At 36.0% G+C, this 18,840-nt stretch overlaps 1 protein-coding gene and 1 long non-coding RNA gene across 6 annotated transcripts in view; one reads left to right on the top strand and one right to left on the bottom strand.

The window, feature by feature from the left end:
- LOC126764853 (neurotrimin) overlaps positions 1 to 18,840 on the bottom strand; it is a 364,259-nt gene that overhangs the window by 111,588 nt on the left and 233,831 nt on the right. The gene's annotated exons all lie outside the window — the stretch shown is intronic.
- On the top strand, positions 66 to 726 carry LOC126764949 (uncharacterized). The gene is made up of 2 exons (XR_007668146.1): positions 66 to 235; positions 270 to 726. It is a non-coding gene; the product is annotated as an uncharacterized LOC126764949 (long non-coding RNA).

Raw genomic sequence — 18,840 nt, 5'->3', positions numbered from 1 at the left:
TATGCGTATATATGCATATGTGTGTGTAATTGCCTGGTATGCCGCGATCGGCATCTGTTTGTAAATCTATAATGTAAGAAGAAATAGGCAAAAGTCTCCAATGATGAAAACTGGAGAGAATAAACATATATGTGTATATATGCATATGTGTGTGTAATTGCCTGGTATGCCGCGATCGGCATCTGTCGTTAGTTTTAAGTCTTTCGTAGGAGGCGAGCGTGTGCAGACGTGAACAGTGAATAAATAAATGTCTATATATAAAACATCAGGTTATGGGCCCAGACACATATGGCGGTTATTTAATTTGTTCTTTGGTAATATTAATAAAATAAGTGCAAGTGTGGACTAGTGAAGTGGCTGTGCAAAGAGTTGCAGTGAATAGATAAATATTGTGATTTATAATTTGCATACCTGCAGACACACATAAAAACATAAACGTTTGAATTTCACAATATTGCGTATTGCGTATTGCATTTTACACACAGCGGGCATTTCTTGGAACGTAGCTTGAACTGTACTTGGTTTGCTTGTTTGTGTGTATACACAGTGATATATGTACATCCAGACGTTTTGTGGTTTTGCTACGCCGTTATTCTTTGCTGATCGAAATGGAAAAACCAAAACGAAACATAAAACCATTCGACGGAGATAAGTATTCAACTTGGAAATTTCGTGTTAAGTCTTTGTTAGAAGAAAGTGAATTATTAGAGGTAGTTGAGAAGGTGCCAGAAAAAATAACTGATCAGTGGCAAAAGAAGGAGCGCAGTGCGAAAAATATAATTATAGAATATCTTAGTGATTCTTTTCTAATTTTTGCAAACTCCGAAAATAGCGCTAAACAAATATTTGCAAATTTAGATGCTATATATGAGCGCAGAAGCTTAGCTTCACAATTATCAATCAGGAAGCAACTGCTGGCATTGAAGTTAAAAGGCGACACAAATTTATTAAATCATTTTAATGTATTTGACGAGCTAGTGACAAACTTAATTGCGGCAGGTGCTAAAATGGATGAGATGGACCAGGTATCCCATTTACTTTTATCTCTTCCATCCAGTTTTCATGGAGTAATAACAGCGATCGAAACATATCACTAAATTTATATTATTTGAGGCATTGCAAGAGAGTAATTTAACGTTAGACTCATCAAATTTATTCGTTAAAAACCAAGGTGTTTAAAGTGTTTTATTTGAACGTCTCCTCGATCACGAAATTAAATTAAAAACAGTCAGTAAGGACACGAGTGGTAAGGTATTGCAGGCTGTTAGTTTAAAAGAAAATAAAGAGATTAAAATAAAGCCAAAATTTAAAAATAAGAAACAGCCATTTAAAAAGAATTTTAAGCAAGATTCTAAATGTTTTCATTGTGGCAAGGCAGGCCACTATAAAAAGGATTGTTTTATTTTTAAGAAAAGTTTAGATAATCAAAATAAAGAAAAGCAGAAACAGGCTCAATTAGCAAATACTCAACCAAATCTGGGATTTGCTTTTATGATGAGGAGTATGAGTAGTTTGCCAGAAGAGAGCGACATTTTGTTTATAATTGATTCAGGCGCTTCTGATCACCTCATCAAAGATGCTGCATTGTTTGCTGATTACCATGACTTGACAACACCTGTGGAGATTGCTACGGCGAAAAATGGTATATGCATTAAAGCTACAGCGAAAGGCATGGTTCATCTGAAATGCTGTGGCAATGAAATTGCTTTGAAAGATGTGCTATACAGCAAGGAGGTGCCGCACAATCTCTTATCAGTGAAGAAAATGCAAGAAACTGGCATGACCATTGAGTTTAATCCAGGAGGTGTCAGAGTCACAAAGAATGGCCAATTGGTTTTCGATGGAAACAGTGAGTATAACGTTTCGGTTATTAAATTTCAATTAAATCATAAAATATATCTATCAACAATTAAAAACAAGGCTGAGTATCGTTTATGGCATAGAAGGTTGGGGCATATCAGTTTGGCAAATTTATGGAAATTAAACGTAATGATTTATTTAGTGATAATCATTTAATAAAGAAAATAGAGTTAAATACTGAACTATGTGAGGCTTGTATTAATGGAAAGCAATCGAGACTTAAGTTTGAAAATATTAAAGATAAAGAAAATATAAAACGACCTTTATTTGTAGTGCATTCGGATGTTTGTGGTCCGATAACACCTTCTTCAATTGATAATAAGAATTATTATGTAATTTTTCTAGATCAGTATACACATTATTGTGTGACTTATTTAATAACATACAAGTCCGATGTATTTTCTATGTTTAAAGACTTTGTTGCAAAAGGTGAAGCTCACTTTAATGTGAAAGTAGTAAACCTATATATTGACAATGGTGGGGAATATCTTTCTAATGAAATGCGAGAGTTCTGTATAGAAAAAGGCATTAGCTATCATTTAACGATTCCCCACACTCCACAATTAAATGGTGTAGCTGAGCGTATGATCAGAACGATAACTGAAAAGGCTCGGGCAATGATTAATGGAGCTAATATGAGTAAACAATTTTGGGGTGAAGCTGTTTTAACAGCGACATTCTTGATAAATAGAAGTCCAAGTAGATCATTGCATAGCGTAAAGAAAACACCATATGAGATGTGGCATGACAAAAAGCCAATTTTGAAATACCTTAAGATATTTGGTTCAACAGTATATGTTCACAATAAAGTGAGAAAGCGAAAATTTGATGAGAAGTCAATTAAGTGTATACTTGTTGGATATGAACTAAATAGTCTCAAATTGTGGAGTGTGGAATCAAGAAAGTTTATGACAGCTAGAGATGTTGTGGTGGATGAAACGAATGTTTTAAATTCTAGGACTGCAGATAGCTGTCCTGAACAGCTTGAGGACTCTGTCATGGAACTTGAAAGTAATGATCAAGTTGAAGGCTCTGTGTTGGAAAATGCGGATAAAGAGCAAACAGTTGAAACTTTGTATGAGAATACAAAGAATGAAGAGTCAGTTATTCCATTGGGAATGGAAGGAAATATTGAGAAATCTGATATTTTAAATACAGATGAGCAGCCTAGTGAAAATTCCACAAATCTAGATAATGCCGATCCAGTTATAAATACTGGAGATAACTCGCAACATTCTGACGTAATCAGAAGAAGTGAAAGATTAAAAGATAAACCTAAATTGTCATATAGATTATTAGAAAAATGCCTAATGAATGCTCACACATGTTTCAATAGTATTCCAACTAGTTATGAAAAAGTAAAACATCGAAGTGATCGAGTTTATTGGGAAAAAGCAATTCAAGATGAATTGCAATCACATTCTGAAAATAATACTTGGTCATTAGTAACAAAACCCGATAACAAAAATATTGTTGATTGCAAGTGGGTGTTTACAATAAAACAAGATTAGGTACAAAGCTAGACTTGTAGCACGAGGCTTTACCCAAGAATACTTAACAGATTATGATGAAACATTTGCACCTGTTGCACGAATATCTAGTTTTCGCTTAATGCTAGCGCTTTGAAACCAATATGGTTTAAAAATGCATCATATGGATGTAAAAACAGCATTTTTAAATGGAATTTTAAAAGAAGAAATTTATATGAGAGTTCCTGAAGGGTTAGTACATAATGATAATACAGTCTGTAAATTAAATAAAGCTATTTATGGTCTTAAACAAGCAGCTAGGTGCTGGTTTCAAATGTTTGAGGATTCTTTAAAAGAAGTAGGATTTGTAAATACAGGAGTCGATCGTTGTATTTACATAAAGACAAAAAAGATATTTCTAAAAATATCTATGTATTATTATATGTTGATGATGTTATAATAGTTACTGAAAATATTGTTACAATGTCTAAATTTAAATCATATTTAATGAGTAAATTCAAAATGATTGACTTGTTAGATATTCGATATTTTATAGGAATAAAAATAGAGAGAACAGAAGATCAAATGTATATGAGTCAATCAGCTTATATAAATAATGTGTTAAGTAAATTTAATATGCAAGATTGTAAACCTGTCAGTACACCACTTCCCAGCAAAATAAACTATGAAAATTTAGCATCAGATGAATTGATGGATGCACCATGTCGAAACGTGATTGGTTGCTTAATGTACATAATGTTATGTACACGTCCAGACTTAAGTGCATCAATAAGCATACTGAGTCGCTATACAAACAATAATAATAAGGAACTATGGCAATGCCTAAAAAGAGTTCTGAGGTACCTAAAGGGTACGGTTGATTTAAAATTAACCTTTAAGAGAAATCTTAATTACGAAAATATTATTATTGGATATGCAGATTCTGATTGGGCAGGAAGTGAAACAGATAGAAAAAGTACAACTGGCTTTCTATTTAAAATGTTTGAGAGTTGTTTGATTAGTTGGTGTACAATGAAACAAAGATCAGTAGCAGCTTCTTCGACAGAAGCAGAATATATGGCATTATTTGAAAGTGTGAGAGAGGCATTATGGTTGAAGTCGTTAATCTCTGAAATTAAACTTAAATTGGATAAGCCAATAAATATTTATGAAGACAACCAAGGATGCATAAGCATAGCCAATAATCCAACTTGCCATAAACGAACAAAGCATATAGATATAAAATACCATTTTACTAGAGAGCAAATCCAATGTAAACTTATATCTCTTGAGTATATCCCTACAGAAATGCAGTTGGCTGATGTCCTGACAAAACCATTACCTACAGCCAGATTCATTCAACTACGGCAGCAACTGGGACTTAATGAATAAACTTAATTTTCACAACATGGATATTCTGAACAATTCATAAATTTTTCAATATAAAATATATTTAGCTTTGGATCTTTAAAAACTTTAATGAATTTAATTTTTTTTTGAAGATATAATATGTTAAAATTAATTTAACTTAAGATTTTTGAACTTTAATGAACTTAATTTTGCTTTTGAATATAAAATATGTTAAACTTAGTATATGAATTTATATTATTATGCATAATTATTAGTATTACTAATTTTGAATGGTCTGATTAGGTTTTACTGGGTTTCCCTAATCCTTTGCAGCAAATGCTGGACCATGAATAATTGTATCTCCCCAGAAAGCACATGCTCGTCGTATAAGAAATTTTGTAACTCTTGAATAACATTTAAATTTTTTTTTCATTGAAACTTTTGAGGAGGTGTGTTAAACATAACCACTGTAAATCTATAATGTAAGAAGAAATAGGCAAAAGTCTCCAATGATGAAAACTGGAGAGAATAAACATATATGTGTATATATGCATATGTGTGTGTAATTGCCTGGTATGCCGCGATCGGCATCTGTCGTTAGTTTTAAGTCTTTCGTAGGAGGCGAGCGTGTGCAGACGTGAACAGTGAATAAATAAATGTCTATTTGAATCTAAATCTGATGTTCCAAGTATTTTATTTACATAGTTGTCTGTGGGTTTGCTGAAGTTACATGGTCTATTTTTGTATATAAAACAACAATTAATGCTAAGCCAATTGATATGTTTAGGTTCGTATCCAGCTCTCAAGTAATTGCTCAAGAAAAATAATACGTTATTTCTTCAAGTAATTTTGATAGCTGGTTACGCATTGTGAATGATCCACATTAAAAGAGCAAGAGAGAATAAACAAGTTTTGTGTGTAATATGTATGCATGCATGCGTATAGTAACATAAATATTTTCATCGCGATTTAAGGAATGTCGATGAAGATTGGTAGGTTCTATACATAATTTCAAAATGAACTATACTTCATAATAATAATTTTAACTAATTTAAGCTTAGTACGCAGCTCTCAAGAAACGTAAAAACTTCATATAAAAAACGCTTAAGAAACGATCAAGAAACTTTCCTGCGATAAATTTACTTGTGCTAGTACGCAGCTCTCAAGAAATCTAGTACTAATTTTTGATACTTTTTTTCAGTAAAATGTGAATATGGCAAACTTGGTTTTGTTAAGAAACATCAATTCAACAATTGTTTCTTGAAGGAAATTCGAAGTAATCGTCAAATTCATCCTAAATTAGTTGAAATCATTATTATGAAGTATATTTCATTTTGAAATGTTGTATAAAACCTACCAATCATCAACAACATTTCTCAAATCTCAATGAAAATATTTATGTTACCATACACATACACACATACATATTACGCACAAAGTTTGTTTTCTATGTTTATTCTCTCATACTCTGTTAATGTAGATCATTAACAATGCGTAACCAGCTGTCAAAATTACTTGAGAAATAATGTATTTTTTTTTCTTCAGCAATTACTTGAGAGCTGCGTACCAACCTTTAGGATGAATTTAACGTTTACTTTGAATTTCCTTCAAGTAACAAATGTTGATTTCATGTTTCAGCTTAGTACGCAGCTCTCAAGAAACGTAAAAACTTCATATAAAAAAACGCTTAAGAAACGGTCAAGAAACTTTCTTGCGATAAATTTACTTGTGGTAGTACGCAGCTCTCAAGAAATCTAGTACTATTTTTTGATTTTTTTTTTCAGTAAAATGTGAATATGGCAAACCTGGTTTTGCGAAGAAACATCAAATCAACAATTGTTTCTAGAAGGTAATTCGAAGTAATCGTCAAATTCATCCTAAATTAGTTGAAATCATTATTATGAAGTATATTCCATTTTGAAATGTTGTATAAACCTACCAATCATCAACAACATTTCTTAAATCTCAATGAAAATACTTATGTTACCGTACACATACACACATACATATTACGCACAAAGTTTGTTTTCTTTGTTTATTCTCTCTTGCTTTTCTAATGTAGATCATTCACAATGCGTAACCAGCTGTCAAAATTACTTGAGAAATAATATATTTTTTTTCTTGAGCAATTACTTGAGAAATAATATATTTTTTTTCTTGAGCAATTACTTGTGAGCTGCGTACCAACTTTTCTTCGCAAAACCAGGTTTGCCATATTCGCATTTTATTGAAAAAATGTATTAAAAATTAGTACTAGATTTCTTTAGAGCTGCATACTAGCACAAGAAAATTTACCGCAGGAAATTTCTTGACCATTTCTTAAGCGTTTTTTTATATGAAGTTTTTACATTTCTTGAGAGCTGGATGCTAAGCTTTTCACGAGAACTCAGAAGAAGCTTTAGAAAGCCTTAGGTAATTTTTAGCTGCAGCTCAGGAAGACGTTTTAAAAAGGTGTAAATAATTGTATAGCCACTGTTTTAATAATTTACTCACTTTAATACCTTTATTTAACAAAAATGCACATTTAAGAATTCATTTAATTCGTAGACGAAATTGTTCGTGTTTTTCAATTACATATGTGAGAAAAATACAAATACATTCGCTATATCTAAAATCGGTGATACGCAAGATCAACGGCGACCAAACGAAGTGAAGTGCGAGATTGTAGCCTAATCCTAGTATATACATACATATATGTATATGTTGTAGCGTTGGATGTTGTAGGAACAAACCGTGCACACACCTTTTGTAAGCCCCAATGTTTGGTCAAAATGCGATAAATCGATGTTTTGGAGATGTTCGATTCCATTTCCGTGAATTTCTATAATGATTTCGGCGGACTTTTCATGAATTCACGCACAGTTTCGATGGAATTTCTGATGATCACATATTTTGATAGGCCCACATGTTGATCGTCATTTATGTCTTCACGACGACTTTGAAAACGTTGAAACCACTCGTGCATTCTGCTACGGAATAGGCAATCATCGCCACAAACTTGGTTTCATCAATTGAAACGTTTCGGTAAAATTTTTACCAATTTTAAAACAAAATTTAATGTTGGCTCTTGGTTCGAAGCTCATTTTCGTACCGATAACACAAGCATACTCTCACAATAAAAACGCAATAACTTCACTTCCAATCAATGAAATGCCATGAAATTCACACAGGACAATCGATAAAGATAGAAGATTCTAACACAGCAGTCGACATATAGATGGCGCCACCAGGAGGCGCTAGATTCAAAAAGTTGCACCTTGTATATGTGCATTTGGTAAAACTCCTGTGTTCCTCTCCGAAACGTTTCCAGCTGACATGCCTTGCAATGTTGTTTGTTATTGTATTAAGGGGGAGCCTTCTTTAGAAGCTTCAAAAAACCGATTTTTTTTGCTTAAATCTTTTTAGAAATTAACTAAGAATATGTCCCCAAAGTTATAGATGGGAATTCGAAATAGTGTCGAAGCTAGAAGGGAAATAAGTAGAATATAAGTTATTAAAAAATATGAATCTCTTTGAATTTTTTGTTTCCGATAGAAATTGAGATCTGCATTCTGCCCGCCGTCCGACAAATGCACATGCGAAATGCATCGGACAATTGCTTCCCAAAGTCAGAATATAAAAGATTTCGTATCCAAAAAATTATCGGATGATGTTTAAATATATAACTATAAACCCTAGAAAATTCGCATTAATAAATTATTTCTTTCTCTCACAAAAAAATCCTCAAAAATATCGATTTTTTGAAGCCTCTTAAGCAGGGTCCCTCCTTAATGGTTTAAATCCGCGCGCCCGTTTAATTAGTTAATTTGTGTTTTGTGTTTAGGTTACGCGGCTTTGTTTGTTGCTGTTTTCTTTGTTTAAATTGTTCGTTTTGTTGTCACTTCACCTTTTCTCTCCACTTTATGTATGTATATTATTTTAAATGTACTGCACTGCACCTTCTGCTGATTTTGCACTGTATTTTTTTTCTTTCACTGCAAACTTTTTTTTCACCGCACAAGTATATATTTATGTGTTTATTGTAGTTTTTGTTTTTCCACTAGTGCCTATCTGTGAGACTCGAAGGACCGTGAATAATTGTATAGCCACTGTTTTAATAATTCACTCACTTTAATACCTTTATTTAAAAAGAGGCACATTGAAGTTAAGAATGAATTAAATTCAGGCGAAATTGTTCGTGTTGTACAGTTAGATACGTGAGGGAAACACAAATACATTCGCTATATCTAAAATCGGTGATACGCAAGACCAACGGCGATCAAATGAAGTGACGTGCGAGATTGTAGTCCAATCCGGGTATATACATTAAGGTGGAGCGATTTTATTAATTTTTGATTTCTGTTTCGGTATAAAGAAAGTTGCTGTTTTAGGTAAATATTAAACACAAGAAAAATCAGAAATCTCATGCTATGTTTAGAGGTGCCCCCATCGACTTGAAATTTTGAAAATTTAACCCAAATACTCATAAATTCGCAAACATTTTATAAACGTTATTTCATGTTCGAAGAGATGCTATGTCAGAGTAAGATATAAATTAATGCTCTTAAAACATATATACAACTATCTAACCATATTATAATAACATAGCTACGTTCCGCACTTTAATTTCACATTCCTAATTTCACACTCCAAAACTTCCCCCATTCTATATGTTATGCTAATTTTCCCAGGCACTCACTTTCCACAATACCAGGCCGACAATATCCAAATAACGGTAGATTTAAGTAAGCAACTGACAGCGATCTGTCAATTCTGTACAGTCTTAAGTTTGAAGTTGAATAAATTGGTTTGATTTAAAAAAAAGTAAAAAAACTTAAGTTGATACCTATACTCTTTAGTCGCGCGCTTACCGCAGCTCACTTGTTCAACTTTCATTTATTTGTTACATCAAATTTTATAGCTGGAGTCGGAATATTTACTGTAAATCGTATTTTTCACGAATATTTGATGCTTGTAGCTTAGCTTATAACTATAATTAGTACTTATTACTTGCCTTTATTGTAGAAATATGTCTCTAGTTAAAGCACGACAAACGACGAGGTGTCCTGTCTCTGATTTGCCGGAGAAGTTACATGTTTCTCACTTACGTACGTAAATTGATCTGATGAAATGTTATCTGTTCATAAAACATGAATTTAAGCCCGATAAAACAACAATGGAGCCAACAATTCTTGAAATATCTGAAAGATCAGGGGGTGAAGTTCTAAAAATATGGCGAAAATCTTCACTGTCAACTGTATGTAAAAAGAATTTTACAATTGATTCGTTCCGACCACGACATATACAGGAGCTTAATGAAACCCTATCAAGTTGACGGCCAACATTAAATACCAAGAAAATATTAGAACATATATAACAGAGTCCCATAGATTATTTAATATCTGCAGCTGCAAGTGCAAAGATATCAGGAATTATTGCTTTTTAAAAGGGTGTCATGTTGCCAAGGAGGAAGTAAGTTTCTTACTCGACCAAAGATCAACCAGAAAAATGATGATAGGCGGTGTCGATATAGTTTCAACTGTGAATAAGAAAAAACATCGGAACCAGGAAACAACTATTTGGGTCATGTAACCTGTGAGTCGGGGACTGCTAAAATATAAAAGACACTATATTATTATATTTGAAATCGACTGTTGGTGTTGGCGCTGGAGCAGGCGATGTGACTGTATTTAAATACAACGGCCAAACCTGTAAGTATAAAACGGACCAATTATTGCCTCATATATAGTCCGACAAATATTAAATTAAAATATTACCTGGTGACCCAAAGTCGCAACACCCGGAAATCCATCCACCGCTGCTGCTCCAAAAGTTGAAATTGCTTGCTCCTCGAATTCGCTCATTCCATTTATCGGAGGGCCTCCACCAGTCGATTGCGCATGTGCCTTCAGCTTGCGCGCTCGCGATCGCAACTGATGTTTCCAATGCATCAATGACTATGGAAACATATTTTGATAATGTGAAACATACACAAGCATTTATTAACTTACCTCCCTCCACTTGGCTGCCGACCGAGTTGGACCTCTTAAGGCATTTAAATTATCTGCTAACCCCGACCAAAGTATTTGCAGCCCTTGAGGGTTGGTCGGAGTTAGCTTCCCCCGTTGCAACTCAGGATGCTGCTTGCAAAACATTATGTAATGTTGCAGCTGCTCCTGAGTTGTCCTTTCCGTTTTTGTACACCTAGGAATATATGAAATTTTTGGATATATGTATATATATATATACAATTTGCAAAAATACTTACATATGCTGATTATCCATTGCTGTGTACTTTTTTTTTTGCTTATTTTTCTTAAAACAGCTGTTTGACAGCTAAAAGCTTTTTACCTCACGTGGTGACTTTTTTAAGCTTTTTTCTTATGAGGTTTGAGCAAGAATAGCCTCACAAAATATGCCTCATAAGAAATCTCTCAAATTTTTCCTCTCAACTCAGTTGAGAGGTTTTTTCAGAATAGGGCTGATAATTTGAATAGAAATCAGGTGTTTCTGTTTACATTATTTTGTTCACTACACGTGTGGGGAAAAGCTTTGCGAATTGAAGCTTTTATTTTTATCAAGATTGGCACAGAATACCAAAATATTTTATTAATTTGTCAAGTGCACAGAATAGGGGTGTAAGTATATGAGGGCTATTGACATACATATCAGAGAATTGGGTATTGATCCGTTACTATGTCTGATTCTGTCAGTTCGATTCATGTGCACGAATATAACTGTTTGTCTTCAAATCAGCGATAGAGAACAACTTTGAACCACTAGCGATAAGATTATACATGGTTGGCTTATGAATGTTCGCATTAAAGGGGCAATACACGACACACATGTGCGTTTGATCTGTATGAACTCGTTTCGGCATACACGACATACAAATTCCTTTTGCGTTCGTTCTTCACACAGTGAACATGTGCGACAGGCAAGCGGAAAATTGTTCGTTCGCGGTCTTTCCTATTCGGCGACATTAAAGAAATGAGATTTCGTGTGCACACAGCGCCATACACGACATACATGGGAGACGAGTTCGCGAGACTATATGAACTATCAGCGCCAATTACAGAAACCCAAAAGAGAGAAGAGAGAAATAAGAGCATAACTCTATGGCAGCAACGGTGGCAAACCTCAACTAAAGGACGGTGGACCCACAGACTCATACCTGACATCCACACGTGGATAAGTAGACAACATGGGGACCTGGATTTCCACCTCACCCAAATATTAAGTGGGCATGGGTGCTTTAGAGGCTACCTATATAAATTTCAAAATGACATCAGTCCGTATTGTTCGATGTGTACGGAGTCAATAGAAGACTCTGAACACGTGTTTTTCTATTGTTCTCGGTTTCAAAAAATAAGGCAAAAGTTAGAAACAGCACTAGGTAGGTTTAGCGGGTTAAAGTCCCGCACTTCGGCTTTCGATGCTTCCTCCTACTCCTCTAAAAAAAAAAACAAAAAAAACGACATACATGTGTGTACACAGGGCTAACTTGGGCTACTGTGGGGGTCAGCACGTGGCGGATAGTTGAAGGGCCTGCAGTAATGAAGGTTAGCTGCGAATATTCAATAAGCAGTCGCCGACCAAAGCAGCAGAGGTGGAGGGTGTAGCCTAAAAAGCTACATCTGCCTGACGAAGTCTCTGTAATGGAGCGAATTGACACCGCCCATAAATAAGTGTCAAACCAACAAAAATCCCGGAAGCGTCTGACTCAGATTGAGCGGCTTACTGGGCAGCGTCTGTCTCCAGGTTAGGAACGGCTGAGCAAATCACCTCCCAGTAGGTATAAAATGGTACGGGTAGGATCCCGGAACAACAAAACATGTCTGCGAGTGCTAAACTGAGTAAAGTTACGGTGCAGGGTGTAAAAAGCCCAGTGCCGGCGGTTGTAGCGGGTGAGCAAGCAGGCTCCCGGCCGTCGATATCCAACGACTGCAATGATACGGTGGTGGCCCACTTGGCCAGCGTATCAGATAATGCTACAAGTATGGTTGATAGCGCAATAATATAGGGGTCTATTATCTAAGCGAGGATCAAAGTTAGCTCGAGCGCCAGAAAACGTTCTTTCCATGGAAAGGCCTGTACGGGCACGATCGTCGCCGCCCTCGCTACAAATAGGTAGTACGCCTCCAGTAAAAACTGAGCAAGCGGGTAGGGACTATATGGCAGAGCTAGGGGACAGCATCAGTAAACTCATAAGTTTGATGCGTCCACCTCAACGTTCCATAAACAATGGCATGCGGGAGCTTATAAGTGCCATTTCGAGGCTGCATTCATGTGCACAAGAGCAAAATGTAAGCTCTAGAAAAGCAGATCGAGCAGCTAACCTTGCTAAAAGCGTGACAGAAGCAACACCCAAAAGATTGCGGGAAGAAAATAATGCCAATCGGAGAACGCCACCAAAAATGAGCAAGACATCCGATCAATTGGAGACGGTGAAAAACGGAATGGAAGGCAAAATAGAGATGGGCCCCTCCGTTGAAAAAATAAAAGAAACGCCAAAGGATGGAAGCTGGATGACAGTCAAAAACAAAGGGAGGAAAGCCATCAAAGAGCAGAAGAAAGTTAATCGCAGGCCCCCTCCGAAACCGGATGCGCTGGTGATCACGAAAACTGGAGACATGTCTTACAGCGAGATATTACAAGCGGTTAAAAAAGAAGAAACTCTCCAAAATTTGGACGAAAACGTGTCGCGTATCAAAAAAAAAACAACCAAAGGAGAGATCTTGCTGGAGCTGGCTGGATACAAGGAAGAAATTTGCAAAGTTCTAGGCAACAAGGTGAAAATTAGAGTTTTAACGCACGAGAAACTAATAGAAATTCGGGACTTAGACGATGTTACTACAAAGGACGATGTAGTTCAAGCAATTCGGTCACAGCTAAAAGAACTCAATGTGGAGAAGAGTTCTATTAGAAATATTAGAAAAGCGTATGCAGGAACACAAACAGCAGTCCTAAGCCTCCCAGAGAAGGAGGCAAGGCGTCTACTGAACTCAGGAAAAATCAAGATTGGCTGGGTCGTGTGCAGAATACGGGAAACTGCGAACTTTAAAAAATGCTACAGATGCCTCGAATATGGCCACATAGCAGGCAAGTGCACAAACCCAGAAGACAGAAGCAAATGCTGCATGAAGTGTGGAGAAAAGGGATATTTTGCTAAAGCATGTGTGAAGGAACCATTTTGTGTGTCCTGCAAAATCAATGGAAGGCCGAATACCAACCATCAAATCGGCAGTAAAAGATGCCCAGTTTACCTAGCAGCAAGCAGCAATAGGAAATGAGAATCCTCCAAGTAAATTTAAACCATTGCGAAGCAGCGCAGGAACTGCTAAAACAAACAGTGTACGAAAAGAAAATAGATGTTGCAATAATATGCGAGCAATACAAAAGTCTAAAGGCAGGAACATGGGTCTCAGATTGCACAGGTAAAGTGGCAATATGGGTCTGCGGCGATAAGGCGGTGCAAGAAAGACCACTGACTAGCCGATCGTTCTATGCCAGAGCAAAAGTTTGTGGTACCCACATCTATAGTTGCTACTTGCCACCAAGATTATCGCTGGAAGTGTACGAAAAAATTCTTGACGAACTTGTTATAGATGCCCAAACAGCAACTCTGAATCTAATTGCAGGAGATTTCAACGCCTGGGCCTTGGAATGGGGAAGCAGAAAAACAAATCAACGTGGGAATGCCTTGCTCAAAGGATTCTCGGTACTTGATGTGATGCTGCTAAACACGGGAACCCAGAATACATTTGAAAAAAATGGATATGGTTCCATAATCGACATTGCGTTTGAGAGAAGATCCCTATCAGGAAAGACGAAGTGGCAAATATGTAATATATGTATACACACTTAGTGACCACCAAGCGATAATAATAGACACTTGCAATAGTAATAAACGCGAAAAGAGAACTGGGTGGCCAAGAAAAGCCCAAAGTAGAGAATGGAAAGACGAATCAATCTGAATGAAGATTTATTTAAAATATTGATGGACGAAAAATTAAGCAGCTCAAACGACGCGAATAAACAAGCAAAATTCTTGAGTGACCATGTTAGCAGAGCTTGCGATGCTGCTATGGTAAAGAAAAAATACAACCACAGCCGAAAGCCAGTATATTAGTGGAATGGTGAAATTGCTGTTTTAAGAAGTGACTGCAACAAAATCCGGCGGAGATACCAAAGAAGTAGAGGAACCCTGGAATTGAGCGACTACGAGAAACGTTTAAAGCAAGACGGAAAGAACTTAGAGCAGCAATCACGAAAAGCAAAGCTGCGTGCTTTAAAGAACTCTGCGATAAAGCGGAAGAAAATCCATGGGATGGAGCGTACAAAGCGGTAATGACAAAGATTAGAGGTGACAAAGGACAAATGCCGACCTGCCCTATACTACTTAAGGAGATAGTAAAGACTCTGTTTCCAAAACAACAAACGCAAACAGTAGACATAGATAGCTTAGAACCTCCAGTTTTTCTGCCAGTGGATGACAATGAAGTCGTAAAAGCTTCGGACCGTTTTGGTAACGCAAAAGCACCTGGTTTGGATGGCATTCCCAATAGGACTTTAAAAACTGCCATCAAAGTCAAACCCAAATATTGTACGGACTTCTTCAATAAGTGCCTGAGGGATGGAATTTTCCCGAATAAATGGATAATGCAGCGTTTAGTTCTGCTACCCAAACCAAACAAGCCACCAGGGGACCCAAGTTCATACAGGCCCCCCTGTATGATCGATACTATAGGTAAAATCCTCGAACGGAACGGAATTGACGCAATCAAAAAAGTTACCGAAATTGCAGACAAAGCCATCGAGGGAACTAGGTGGATGTACGGTTCCAAAAAATATTGTGCCGTTGTGCCGCCGGACATAAAAAATGCATTCAACTCCGCTAATTGGGCCCACATAATGAAAGCACTAGAGGCTCTTAAAACGCCAACGTTCTTTCTGCGTATCATAAGTAGCTACCTCTTGAACCGAGTACTGTTGTATGATACGGATGAAGGGGTAAAGTGGTATGCAGTTACTGGTGGAGTACCACAAGGATCGGTGCTAGGCCCACTCCTATGGAACATCCTCTATGATGGAATCCTTCGTCTTCCAACACCGGAAGAGGTGGAAATAATGGGGTATGCGGATGATATAGCGGTGACAATCGTGGCAAAAGAACTGCACCAAATCGAAGACTTATGCAGCAATATTGCACAAAAAATAAAGAGATGGCTAACAGCAGCGATGCTTCAACTGGCAGGACAAAGAACTGAAGCAGTGGTCATATCTAGCAGGAAGAAAGTGGAAGTCGTCACCTTGGATATTGACGGGCATAAAATAACGTCACAGTCATTCCTAAAATACTTAGGCGTAATAATCGATACGAGGATGAACTACCGTTGGTTTCTCAAAATATGTTCGGTTAAAGAAACTATGAAATTTTTTGTCTGTACACGAGGCTTGTTACAAATGTTTCTTGAAAATGGAAAAAAAATTATTCAAAAAACGAATCCACGCTTTCCACAAGTTTGGAAAAGCTTAATGACCGTTTTGGTTTTCTTTGTGATTTTGAACAAATTATGGAACTAATCAGAGACTCATACAATGACAAACTCGCCGAAAATTAAAGAAAAAAGCCAGCAACTTGCCGAATCCTATCCAGATGACTTGGATAACGAAGATTTATACAGTGACATCCAAGACGTCCTACTTTTATTAAAGAGAGCGGAGAAAAACGAAGAACAAATTGGATTTTCGCCAGAAAAAGTTCTATTATACATTTCTTCAATGCGACTGGAAGCCTACAAGACGTTAGCTTTAAGAATACTAGTCACTATACCTGTATCAGTTGCATCTTCAGAAAGATCTTTTAGCAAACTGAAATTGATCAAATCTTACTTGAGATCGACCATGAGTCAGAGTAGCCTGACCAATCTTGCAATTCTCTCAATAGAACGTGAAACTGCTTCAACTTTAAATTACAATGATATGATATGTGATTTTACAGCGATCAAAGCTAGAAAAGTGAATCTTTAAGTTCTATCACTATTTTTAAGAAAGATATAAGACAAATTCAAAGACTGAAGAGTATTCGAGTAAAACTTAATATTTTTCATTGTTATTCAGATTATTACATTGGTAGTGTACAACTCTTTATCTGTTATAACAAATTTGTAAAAAAAAATTCTTGAAGTATTTTTCTGAATATTAACAGCGAAGATCGTTTTTCCGCCCCCAAGACGTTGCGCCCGGGAAGCATACCTTTCTAAACCTATTTAACTCAGACAAAAGACTGAAATTAAGCTGATGGCTTAACCGCTAGTGCTATATATATAAATTGTAATTATATTATTCTTTGTATAAATTAATAATAATAATATAATAATAATTATAAAAAACTGAAATTCTACCTCTTCCCAACTCTGACATCATTCCATGGCATTATTGGGAATGATAGCCTTAAAGAGCTTGACGCAGTCATCCACGTAAAGAATAACTTCATGGAGTTAGAAGGCAATACCAAAATTAAAATCAAGCAGCTAGCTTCAAGATCTGTTAACAAAATAGATATTAAGGAAGATAACTTGCCACAAAAACATCAGAAGGAAATTAATAATTTAGTCGAAAATTTTTCTAATCTCTTTACGGAACCAAACGATAAACTTACCTATACCACTAAAGTCATAGGAGAAATCAGAACGCCTCCCGAACCAATTAACGCCTTGTCAGTAACCCAGCATAGTGACGAGAGCTCATCCGATAACTTAATTTGGAATGTAGAATCCCCAATTAACGTTTTTAAAAACCAAATCTTCCTAAATTCAGGCCCAATTTCTACCTATCAATTCAAGATAGTATTTCCCACATACCATAGACACGTCATTGAAGAACCGGAATATAACTCAGAAACATTAATAAATCTCCTAAAAAGGTACCTAAACCCCTCCATAATAAATTGCATCAAAACCGACGAAAGAACTATGGGTAAATTTCAAGAAATATACCCGATCCACTTTAGTAACTATAAAACCAGGTTTTCTCAACTCCAAGTCCAGGATGTGACAGACGAACAGCAACAAGAAGAAATAATCATAAATACCCATAAAAGAGCACATAGGAATTCTCGTGAAAACAAACCTCAAATTTTAGAAAATTACTATTTTCCCTCCATGACCAAAACAATAAAAAGAATTATTCAGCAATGCTCAGTTTGCAAAGAAAATAAGTACGACCGCCACCCTACCAAACCAAAACTTGGAGAAACCTCTATTCCACAGTTTCCAGGACAAATCTTACATATTGATATTTACATAACTGTACGAAATTTCGTCCTTACAGCCATAGACAAATTTTTAAAGTATGCCCAAACCAAAATCCTTCGCTCCAGAGCCGTAGAACACGTTAAGCAACCTCTCCGCGAACTACTGTTTCAATTTGGCGTACCAGAAACGGTAGTTATAGACAATGAAACGTCTTTGAATTCAGCTTCCATTCGATTTTTATTGGAAGATACCCTAAATATACAAATTTTTAGAACACCACCTTATGCAAGTTCCGTAAATTGTCAAGTAGAGCGATTTCACTCGACCCTCACAGAAATAATGCGCTGTTTAAAAGCAGAGCGAAGTTTACGTTACGTTAGGATAAACAAACGACTAGGAACCAAAATATCTCCAAAATTTAGAAAAGAAATAGTAAAGGAAGACAAAAATTCCACCGTTTTGACAGAATCAGGAAAAGTAGTTCATAAACGCAATATAAAAAATCAAAACTAAAATTTTTGTTTCCAGACTTTTATGACTACTCCACTGCACAAATAGTTACGATAAATGACGGACTATTAAAAATCCAGAATGAAGGCTTCAGGCTAATACACATAATCGATCTCAACAAGTACGAACAATTTCTGACGGACATGTACAGATTTACCTCTTCGGACATACCCAAGGACACAATCCTTTATCCCATCCTAAAACACGAATTAACCCAATCTCTTCAAATTTTAGATACAATAAAACCTGTCGAAAGAGACAGAAAAGATCCATAAATAGTTTAGGAACGGCTTGGAAATTCGTAGCCGGAAGCCCCGATCACGACGATCTGGATGTAATAACCAAAAATCTTAATGATATTGATAATAATAATAATAAACAAGTACTAATTAACAATATTTTTAACGAAAAAA

Source organism: Bactrocera neohumeralis, unplaced genomic scaffold, assembly GCF_024586455.1.
Source record: "Bactrocera neohumeralis isolate Rockhampton unplaced genomic scaffold, APGP_CSIRO_Bneo_wtdbg2-racon-allhic-juicebox.fasta_v2 cluster10, whole genome shotgun sequence".
NCBI lineage: Eukaryota > Metazoa > Arthropoda > Insecta > Diptera > Tephritidae > Bactrocera > Bactrocera neohumeralis.
This window is presented reverse-complemented; position numbering and strand designations above follow the sequence as displayed.